The sequence below is a fragment of the Caretta caretta genome, chromosome 7 (genome assembly GCF_965140235.1).
Source record: "Caretta caretta isolate rCarCar2 chromosome 7, rCarCar1.hap1, whole genome shotgun sequence".
NCBI lineage: Eukaryota > Metazoa > Chordata > Testudines > Cheloniidae > Caretta > Caretta caretta.
The window spans coordinates 107,452,826-107,464,698 of NC_134212.1; the positions used below are offsets into that span (position 1 = coordinate 107,452,826).

The 11,873-nt window shown below is 38.8% G+C and overlaps 1 protein-coding gene across 10 annotated transcripts in view; it reads right to left on the bottom strand.

Moving 5' to 3' along the window:
- The window catches only part of TACC2 (transforming acidic coiled-coil containing protein 2), a 163,597-nt gene extending 152,885 nt beyond the window's left edge, over positions 1 to 10,712 (bottom strand). For 4 of the 10 annotated variants that reach the window (XM_075131038.1, XM_075131039.1, XM_048857605.2 and 1 more), the window contains exon 1: positions 10,523 to 10,712. The gene's annotated coding sequence lies outside the window, so the exon portion shown is untranslated. The remainder of the gene's footprint in view (positions 1 to 10,522) is intronic. The other 6 variants (XM_048857606.2, XM_048857608.2, XM_075131040.1 and 3 more) reach the window with 4 other exon arrangements.
- Between the last annotated feature and the right edge of the window lie 1,161 nt (positions 10,713 to 11,873).

Genomic DNA, 11,873 nt, shown 5'->3' on the forward strand with positions numbered 1-11,873 from the left:
AAATGACTTCCCCATAAGCAAGTTCCAAGATACTACCCTATTCCTAAACACTGCAAAATAGTTTCCCCATATCCCCCAAGATTTGTTTTTTATAAGACTGGTTTCTTTTCAAGGCACACCAACTTTAAATGGCCAGCCCCCTGAATTTGCATGTCTTAAAGATGAACTACAAGTCAAAAGTAAAATCTCAATCAAGACCAGAAATCTGTGCTTAATTCTATTAAGCAAGCTGCAGGGAATCAATCAATCAGTACTAATTTACAAACTGAATTGATAACATTAAGGGGCTTTAAAAATTATTTTCTCCACTGTTACACATTCCTGGCACTTTTCAGCGCTCTAAAAATACCTTGGAATGTATCATTCAGTGACTTTTATGGCAACATAAATGGCAATGAGATATCTGGTATCAGTGATGTCACAAAAGGATACCCTCAACAAACCAGAATGTGCCAGTGGGATTTCACTAAGGAAGGAAATAGTTTCCAATCATAAAAGTTTCTTTCTGTGCTAAATGCATCCCACTGCTTGGCTAGGGGAGGTGGGGCAACCACCACATATCTGGGATTAAGTCAATTTTCATTTTAGCTTTTTGTTCCTTTAGCAGTTCACCTCTTCCTTAAAGAAATTATTTGGTGGAAGTTGTTACATGCCTAAGACCTGGTCTTCACCTAAAACTTAGGTTAGCCTAGCTACGTAGCTCAGAGGTCGCAAAAATTCACCACCATGAGACTGAGAACTGGGAGATGTGGGAAATGATGGTACTTACAGGCACTTATGTAATGATAGATGTGTTGCCAACACATTAACCCCAGATTATGAACTGAATTATCCAACAGCTCAATAGTTAAAAAGATTAATGGTGGGGAATCAGAAATGAAGAACTCAGATTCAGATAAAGAAAAAGTGACAAGGGCATAAATTCTAATAGAGTCCTGCTGCTGACTGGAGTATCTTGGAGACCTGACAAATGCATGTGACATCACAACAGACTATATTTGCAGAGTCCACATTGTGTAAGGTCAAACATCTGTAAACCGGTGTGGAGTTGTTTCATTTTCTTGAATATGGATCTGTGAGTTCTTGATCTGTCTAATGCCATGTGGGTAGCTATTTTCAAGGGCTAAATTAGCAGACTCATTCACCAGAGCAGATTTTTTTTCTTGAAAATCTGCACGCCAGACTGTTTAACACTGTATGAATTATAGCACACAAATATCCCTTTATGGCCTTGGTGTTTGATTTAAAGGTAAAATCTTGCCTATCTTATTCATGCCAGTAAGACAAGTAGGGTGACCAGATGCCCTGATATTAGGGGCTTTGTCTTATATAGGCAACCTGTTTTCCCTGACTCCCCCCTGGTTCCGCTTTTTCGCACTTGCAATATGGTCACCCTAAAGACAAGTATGATTTGTATATAAGTTTTAAACCTTAAGTGTATCCTGCACAGAATCAACTGACAATGATAGCATATGTTGTACTGACAACATAGGTGACTAGTTCTTATTCTTTGTCCTCTTCTACCATATGCCAATTTGTCTTAAATTTTTATTCTGGGCTGCAATAGAGGAGTTAAAAAACATATTTCCTAGCTATAATCCAACCTCTGTGAAAAAATATTATTCATCAGTAATTACAAGGAGGGAATATATATATTTCCATTATTTCAGTAATGTGGCATGATTAAAAGATGCTATCCCTCTGAAAGTCCTTTACAAATGTAAAATAAATGTACATCCTCTACTGGGGTTCTTGGTCTTTCTTTGTACATAATCTGTTTTTGCTTGGTATCCTTAAAGGACAATTCATACCAAATGGGTAATATTTAAAATGAGAAACACAGGTACATGCAAATGAGGAAGTGTAAAAGAACATAAAGTAGGTCTTCATTGCTTCAGTATAGCTTAAGGCATGCAAAGGAATTTTGCTAAAATTAGTTTTGCATTCAGTGAAAGATATATCAAGCTGTAATCCTGCAAAGATCTATGCGCATGTTTAACTTTAAGCATGTGAGAATCCTATTCCATTAAAATGTGCTCAATGGGGATTATTCAAATGCTTCAAGTTAAGCATATGCTTGAGTCTTTGCAGGATTGGGCCTAAAGTTTCAAACATACAAACATTACCCTAAAATTACAGTCTCAAATAATAATAATATTCTTAATTCTTATTTGGCTAAAATTATTTAAAGTTATTTTGCATAAGACAGAAGAAGTGCAGAGAAATATAGCTTGCTTGTAGTCGAACATTTAAAGAGCCCTGTCACTACAAAAGTTATAAGTATGCAGCCTGCTACACCTTTTAGAACATACTGTGACAGAAGTAGACTGCTTTGTAATTTATTAAACACTGTATGTTGACCTGGTTGTTGAGATATTTACTGTATAATTGTATTGGGTTAAATATTGAAATGTTTACTGTATAACATGTAAAAAGAAAAGGAGTACTTGTGGCACCTTAGAGACTAACCAATTTATTTGAGCATAAGCTTTCGTGAGCTACAGCTCACTTCATCGGATGCATACTGTGGAAAGTGCAGAATATCTTTTTATACACACAAACCATGAAAAAATGGGTGATTATCACTACAAAAGGTTTTCTCTCCTCCCACCCCACTCTCCTGCTGATAACATACTGGCAGGAGAGTGGGGTGGGGGGAGAGAAAACCTTTTGTAGTGATAATCACCCATTTTTTCATGGTTTGTGTGTATAAAAACGTCTTCTGTACTTTCCACAGTATGCATCCGATGAAGTGAGCTGTAGCTCACGAAAGCTTATGCTCAAATAAATTGGTTAGTCTCTAAGGTGCCACAAGTACTCCTTTTCTTTTTGCAAATACAGACTAACACGGCTGTTACTCTGAAACCTGTATAACATGTGGGGGTTAAATCAACAGGGATGATGGGGAAACAAGAAGGAAGGTGAACCAAAGGCTCAAGAGAAGACATCCTTTGGTAAACACTTCAGGGTTGTTAAGAGACAATGCCCAAACTATTAGCTGTGTAGTTCTGACTCCAGCCAAGTTACAAAACTTGTTTTACCACCTACAGCATTCTAATGGTGATTAAGGATGTAAATTAAGGATGTAAATGGTGATTAAGGATGGCTTCAGGATAACTTAGTTTACTTTATAAATTATTTTTTGTTAGTTAACAACATATTCATGATGCTGTAATCTAGCCTGGTTGAATTCTCTGTCACAGCAAGTGGTCCCCGGTCTCTGTGTGGGAGACAGCCTAAGAGCCACAGAAAATGTGGCACTGAATAACTGAATGTGGCAGGATGCATGGCAACTTGAAACCTCCTACTGATGCGTAGCTCTTTATAGCACAGGGCTGATCTCCAAACTGTGGATCCCACAGGATTTATATGGATCATTGAGGACTGGCCTAAGGCTAAGATCATCCATGCAGAAGCCTTCTGCCTCAGCACTTGCTCTGGGGCTCTGGTGCCCTCCTGACAGCAGGCTCCAAAGGAGCATATACTAAGGCTTCCCTTGGCCATGGCTGCTACTGAGATTTTCTTAAAGAGAGGCTCTTGATCTGTATTACCGTTCCTGGTCAAACTTCACAGGGCCTTTAGGGGTATGATGTGCTCCCTGACCCCCACCCACATCCCTACCAACAGCCCACCCTGCCCACTTTCCCCATACAGATCTCCTGCCCACTTTCTCCATACAGATCCCTGGGAGGCTGGTACAATGGAGGTGTGAGCAGAGTCCCCGCTGTGTATGTACTGGGGGAAATGATCTAGCTATGTGTTAGTCACATCAAGGCCAAGGCAAAGTTTGGGATTGGCTAAGAACTCCCCAACAGTCCTACTGCATCTGTAGAGACGAATGGTGGGGAATGAATAATTGCTGTTAAAGAGGATATTTAGTACTATAAAAGGGAAAGAGAATCTAAAATCGGAACCTTTCTTTGCATACCGAAGTTAAGTGCCCCTCCAGTAAAAATTGATTTTTCCATATTTTACACACTGATATTCTAACAGGAGAATGCAGGCCATGCACAATGAGTATTAAAACACTTTACAGATTGTTATACAGCTTTTCTGTTTAGGTCTATCTACATGCATGGAAGAGATGCGGCTAAAGTAGTATGAAAGAATGAGAGTTTAAAATAAACTGGAATCTGAAATATTTGTGAACATCAGGTTTCTTCCTTTTATTGTCATTGTTTTAATTTTGCCAGGATGTAATAGTTTAAACAAAACATAACTGGCTATTTGCCAGCAATTTAAAGAGTGGGGGCTACTGAAAGCTCTATTGCCCAAATTACCCTCTACCATCCAGGATGTCTTCTGAAACAAGAATTATTCTTTCCTAAATTTTCATCCCACTAGTTTAAAAAAAAAAAATCAAAATTTTCCATACCAAAATGTCAAGTTGTCTCAACCAACTACTACAAAGCATTTGGGGCTGCTTTGCATTTCAGACCATGAAAAGCTATCGAAAAAGGGGTATGTTTACCATTAAATAAACTGCCTTTGGATGATAGAGGAAGGAGAATATGAAATTTTAGTACTTCTTGGCATTGTGGGTTCTAAATCATAATTAAAACCAGTCAAGTGTATCAAATTGTAGTTTTAAACCAAAGCAATTTGTTTGTAATCCTTTGCTTCTTCAATGAACTTATTGTTTGGAAAGCCCACGCACAAGAACTGCGGATATTAATGTAAGGTATCTCATACTCACACCACATGTCAGCTAAAGCAGTTGTGTTATTTTTGATTCACACTTAGCATTTCTATACCTGCTTATAGCTGGGATCTGAGAACTTGCATCTTCACTAATATCCAGACCAGCAAAAAGAAGATTATTGGGCCCAACTCCTTCCTGGGGTTCCCCTTTCTTGAAATCAGATACTACTGACCAGCTCTCTCTGCCAGAACTGGAGCAGGAAAAAGAGAAACACTCACTACATGGGTTTTTACAAATATATTTGCTGTTATTTATCTCAAGATAACAAGAGTCTATCAACTTTGTATAGAACATTTTCAAAATATCATCACATTCTTCCTGATAACCTTTGAAATTAGTACACTGACAGGATCAAATTCTGGTCTTGTTATCACCAGAGCAACTCCACTGAAGTCAATGCAAAAAACTGAGAGCAGAATTTAGCCCATATGCTTTACAGCACGTGAACTGGATTTCTGGATATTCATGAGAAACCGCACCAAAATTATAGTAGGCCAGATCAATCATTAACCCATCAAAAGCCACAGGAAGGTCATAGTTAAGCAGGAAATGTGATAGCCTTGTTCCCTACACATTGTCTCCTCTTGTGGGTAGGGTTCGGCAGGCAACAGAAGGACAAAACTCCACCCCTAAGAGGTCCTGAGATCTGTGGGTCTCTCAAAAAACCCATAAGGTACAGGCCCTGTGAGAAACTTCCTAGGTCTCCTCTGTCCCCACACAGTGGCAAAGACCTATCTGAAGGCTGGCTGCAGTGGCTTTTCACATCTGAATGGCTGGAATAAAAAATACTTTGAGGAAGTTTGCAGCAGAAGAATGAAAACTTGCAGGAATTGCAAGGACAACATTCCTCTCGAGGTCTGCTGGGAGATGATACTGCTGAGAACATTTCTGCACACACCTTCCTGCCTAGATACAGCTCCCAATCCCAAGGAGCTCTAACTCTGTGGAATTCATGTAGAGGGGCCCCCATGGGCTTTGATAAGTAGAAGGAAATGTTGCTATGCAGATAAACTCAGTTTCCTCGCATCTATTTGAGGGACAAGTGCATTCAGCCGCCAGAGACTGAGCAAAAACAGATTTATGGCCATTTGAGCAGGTTTACTCTCTCAATTCATCCTCTCCATGACAAAAACTCGGAGGACAGGGAGTTGATGTGGCCCATACTGAATGTAGTTTAAAGAATATCTGGAAATCATTTTGACAAGAGCTGGTTGAAAATTTTCAAATTTAAACAAACCAAGCCCCCCCCCCCCCCCCCCAAATTTGAAATTATATTTGCAAATTCCCTCCCCCTTCATTTTTTTTATAAATCTAAAGGCTGGTCAAATATATCAAGTTTCAAAATTTTTATTAAGTTTCAAATTTTAAAAAAATTGGGGGGAAATGTCATGAAAATTGTTTTGAAAATCCATTTATTTCCTCTGAACTCTTGGATGGAGTCCTGATGATTTAGTGTGCTTGAACTTTTTGCATTGCTTCCAGCTATCTTCCTTAAGAATGCAACAATAATGTTAGCCTACAGCTCACTGCTGAACTATGCAGAGATTTAAACTTTCTGATATATCAGCTGTTGCTCTTTAGAACATTTTCCACCTTAAGGACTCATTTGAGGATGTCAAACTCCTTTACAAATATCAGCGTTTTAAGCCTTCAGCACACATCTTAATAAAGTATTACCATCCCCATTTTACAGACGCAGAAAATGATGAGCAGAGAGGTTCAGTGCCTTGCCCAGGCTGACCCATTTGGGGGCTTGTCGACATTGTGGAGTATAGTGCACTATGGGTATGTGATTTCTAAAGCTAACATGTGGACCCTAATGGTGTGCATTAAAGTAGGACGGTTTCAAACAGCACTATGTTAAAGTGCACTAGGGAAACTTTAGTGCACACCAGCTCAGTCTGCATGGACCAATTAATGTACAACTAATCAGTGAACTTTAGAAACCACACCCCCATAGTGTGCATTGCTGTACCGTGTAGACAAGCCTTGATCAGGGACTAGAACACATATTTCTCAGTCCCATGTTTTAATTACAATACCATCCTTCCACTAACCTTCTAATTTTGTTACATAATTGGTAACGGGTTGAAAGGGCCCACAGATAGATATTGTAGTAGGGTTTTGTATGTGTTTTTCTTAACCATGTATAAAGGCTGTAACTGTATCAATATCAAAAGGTGCTTTTTGATAACTGAAAAGAGAAAATAAATTTCGCAATAATGCTTTGGAGCTGGGAATGAAGCAGCAGAGAGAGCAAGGAGGAACTACTACACACTAAAGATCTTGGAAGTTAATTATGTTATAGATGTGGGTACAAACAGTTCTCCTCAATTGTAATGAGCACCACTAATAAAAAGGATGTGTGTGTGGAAATGCAGTTTCAAATATATACCCCTCATTTCACCAGTTTATAATACCCATAGGCTTTAAAAATGTGCTAGCTACCATGCTATCTCAAACATAGTGCCAGCCATCATTAATCCCCATCCTACCCAATTTCTTTCCCTCTCTGACCCTAAAATACACTGAATTTTAGAAACAGGAAATTAAAGAGACAAGGCAGGAAGTGCCCACATAATACATCAAATGGTAACTTACAACACGTTTAAAATAATTTTTAAGAAATTTAAATTTTCATTAGTTATCCCAAGCAAGTGTACTGTATAATGATTACTCAAGCATAGACTGGCTAAGACACTGTATACACTAGGGAAAGAATCTGCGTAGCTGCATGTGGTATGTGTTAACCACAATAATAAACAGAGAGGAGAAACATGTGCCTTTGAAATTCTCCTCCGCCTCAAGTTTACATCACAACTTGGATTAATTTTGCCAAACTAATGTAAATGACACATATGGGGCCTCACTGATTTTGAAGATGCATATAGACAGACACTTTGTGTGATATTAGGAACTAATCCAAGAAAGAACATGTTTTCATGTACAGACCTGGTCAATGATATTAAAGTGATTCCACATGGCAGAGATTCATTCATATATCGTTAGAAAGTGCAATACTTCATCAACTTAACTTTGTTAGCAAGAACAAAACTGGGAATTTGTCCCACAGGAACTATGTCTATTTATTTATACAACAAATTTTTGATGGAAACTTTCTTATTAAAACCAGTTTTGACTGTTAATGTTTTTTCATGGGGCTTGCCAATTTTGCTATATAAATGATACTCTGGGGCAGATATAGAGTGTGTTGTGGAGTTTTGTCACAGACTCTCTCATTCTTAACTCCCTCACATGAGTGCTTTGAATAACTTATATAGTTATGGTCATGTGATTCTTTTTCTGTAAAATATTGTATGCATTGAATCCTGATAATCAGTGGAATTCTAAAGCCTTCAACACAACAGCAGGCACAAGACAGCAGCCAAACAGATTTTAAAACTGGCCTCCTTTGGGTAAACCTTTTTGCTATAAAGCTGGTTCCCTTGGCTACCATCTTTGGCAGCCATCAGTGATTGCCTCAGGCTATGTCTACACTATGCACCTTTTAGCGACACAGCTGTGCTGCTACGGCCGTGCCACTAAAAGGAGTGCTGTTTGTTGGAGGGAGACAGCTCTCCCGCTGACAAAAAACTTCCACCCCAACGAGCGGTGTTAGCATTGTCAGCAGGAGAGCGCTCCTGCCCACAAAGCGCTGTTCCCACCCGCGCTTTTCATCCACACAACTTTTGTCTTTCAGGGTGCTAGTTTTTTAACACCTCTGAACGACAAAAGTTTTGTCTTTCACTTGCCAGTGTAGACAAAGCCTTAATGTCTGTGCTTGTGGGAGCTTACATCCAGCCTGCCGCATGACAATAGAGATTCGTTGTGTGCTCATTCCCAATTTGTATCATCACTTAAAAGAAGAAAGAGATAAACTAAATATCTTGGATAGTTTGAGACAGTATTGTTATTACAGTGTTGGATTATTTTATTTGGCTCTTGATGAGTCAGGAACCAGTTTTGAGAAATTTGTGTTCGTAAGGGGGTTCCTGTTAAAACATATTTGCTACTACCTGACTTTTGTATAGTAACTCCAATTCACAGTCACCTTACTAACGTAATTATATGTTATAAGATATATTGATTACATTAAGAAGAATTTTTGCCAGTTTTGATTATTTCTGCAAGACTTCTTAAAATTAAATTGAATCATTTGCCTTGGTATTATAACAAAGAACACAAAGGGCCAAGTTCTGATAGGCTCTGGAAACAGAGATAATAGCTCCCAGAACGAGTATACTAATACACTACAAAACCACCCTATTCTGGGTGAGATCAGCTGACTTGCAGCTCCCACATATATACTGATTCTGCTATGGTCTGTCAGTGTCCACCCGTTATCTTTTGCTTTATACTTAGATTGTAAGCTCTTTTTTGTTCTGTGTTTATACAGGATCTAGTACAGTGGAGTCTTGGTCCATGACTGGGGGCTCCTAGGTGCTACAAGAATACAAATAAATAGTAATAATAAATTATAGTAATAGCCAGGGGGCTCCGAGTAGGGCAGGGCAGCCCCATATGTATATAAACTGAAATAAATTGATTGCTCCACCTGACCATCCACGATGTATGTTGCAGAGGACGTGCAGAGCAGCGTCTCTCTAAATCTTTCACAGTTCAGACAGCCAAATTTTGTTCTGTCAAAAAACATGTTGCATGTTTGGTAGAGATTGGAAGTGGTTACATTTATAACACTATACGACTGTGAAAAGAATGAAAATATAACGTAAATGTATAAGTATGAAAATAATTATTTTTATCTCTAATGTTTAATGATAATCATTGTTTCCAGTGTTTTGTTGTGTCTTCTCACCCACCACCTTTTTAAACATAATTTTGGTTAAAACGTTAAAAATGTAAAAAAGCTGCTGAGAGAGAGAGAGAGAGAGAGAGAGAAGGAAACTATTGTTGGTGGGGAAAGAGGAAAGTCTATGTGCATATTATAGGATTTAATTACTGCTCGAGAAGAATGCACTCAAATGGTGGCTACTTTATCTTATTGAAGAAGTGTCCGTGTAAATACAATTGAAAAATCCTATCCACACACCAGTAAATAATTCCTGCCACTCCTTGTGAATGGTAGATATCATTTACATCCTGAGTCATGCTTATGATTTGGAAAGAATGCAACCCTGTCGAAATCACGCTGGCATTAAACAGTCTTCCCATTGTAACGGCTGAAAACGTTACTTACATCAGAAAAGTAGAATTCAAATTCTCCTTAGATGGTATCAGTGTCTCAGGGGAAAGCAGTCTCCCTGTGTTATTTAATGAAGTCCAGGTTCTGTTACCCTCTGCCATCCTTAATCATACCACATAGTACTTAACTCCTTGAGAAATCCATTGACTCCACTGTGATTATTCAGAGAGTAAAGTACTACTCAATGTGAGTAAGGGTGGCAGAATCTATCCCTAAATTATGGCCTTTCTAAAACCTCTATTATACACATACTAACCACTGTACTTAGCCATATTTTAGCACCTAAAAGACATTGCTCAGTATTTTTGTGCCCCAGGAAAGGTTTTATTAGCATGAACAAAGGAGATTTAGATGAACAGTTATTATGGTAGCTAGAGAGTACTAATTTACAATGATGTATTTAAAAAAGAAAGATAATTTTAGTTAATATTAATATCCTTTGCTTTTTGATGTGCTATTTTGCAGACCATCTCATTGTCCATGAGTAAGACAGATTTTAAATATTGATTGCCCACTAACAAAGTCTGGCAACGACACACAACCAATCTCTCAAATAACAGAGCTTAATGTTACATTCTGAATATTGACCATATGCAGAAAGAAAGTCCATTTCCTACCTCGTAGCCCTTGTAGTTAATGGTGAGACATTATCAGGCAGTGGTGCAGCAGCAGCAGCTGCAGGTAGAAGATTCAAGACGTCTTGACCACCAGATCTTTCTGTACTCTTCTTTTCCTGTTTTTTCTTTTTTATATCTTGCCCATTACCAGGAGGCTGGCCTGGTTCCAGAGCCAGGGCTGAGGAAACATTCTGAAACATTAAGGAAAAAGGTCAAGTAAGTATCTCATCATATAGTCTAGAGCAGTGCTTCTCAAGCTATCTGATATGGGGGACTGGCAATTTTTTTTCCCAATGTGTGCGCAGACCGGCAGCCGATGCCTTGTGGACCGGCACTGGTCCGCGGACCACCACTTTGAGTAGCATTAGTCTAGAGTACATAAGATTTTGTAGACCGTTATGTAGCTTCCATCATTTTGTTCCATACACTGACAAAACTTTTGAGTAGGGTAACTATGATGGAACTCAGAGATTCCATCCTTAAGCCATCTTCTTTTCCTAACTGTATATTGAACAGAGGGAAATTGTTGAGTCAAAAATAAATATAAGAAAAAGGGCATAGATGGAAGAATGCCTGAAACTGCTCAAGGCATTTACTGGCCCAAAGAGGTATGCATCTTCTCTTTCTCAAGCCCAGCAAATGCTTTCTTGTGCTAAGTACATTTACAAGCATCAGAAGGAAGAAGGATGGAAACAAGCTATAACTTATTTATTCATAAAGGTGACAAACAATTTGCAAAATAATATAAAATAAATCAGCATTAATCAGCCTAGGACCCAAAGCAAGATATTCAGAGCCAGATTTCAAATTCTCCCCCATATTACAAGAGTGTTCAGATCCAAGGTTTGGCATTGGTTAATTGAAGTTAACAAACAAAACAAAAAAAAGGAAGGCCTGATTCTCCACTGCCGTGTACCTTGTGCAATCATTCACACCCACACAAAGTGGGTATGAAATGTCATTCTGACTTGGTAACATGTTATATCCACTTTTCACAGCTGTAAATGGACGTCAGAGGAGAACCTGGCCCAGAGCACGAGCAGGCTCTACTCAGGACTCGGCAGGCCAAGCATGCAGCCTTGTTGGCAGCACAAGAGATCATATCAATATAGCATGAATTTTTATTTACAGTAGCTTTCCATAAGCCTGAGCCTCCCCTCTCACATTAGTTTCCCCACTCACATTCCTACAAATGGAAAAGGTTTCAGAAATTTCAACATATTAGCTTCCTGGCTCACAAACCTGTATTTCAATTCACAAGAGAAGCTGTCCTAAGTATTATTTTCTGCATGAAGGCTGCCAACGTCCCACCCACCCAACTGAAGCTTTAAGGGTATGTCTACAGTGCTTC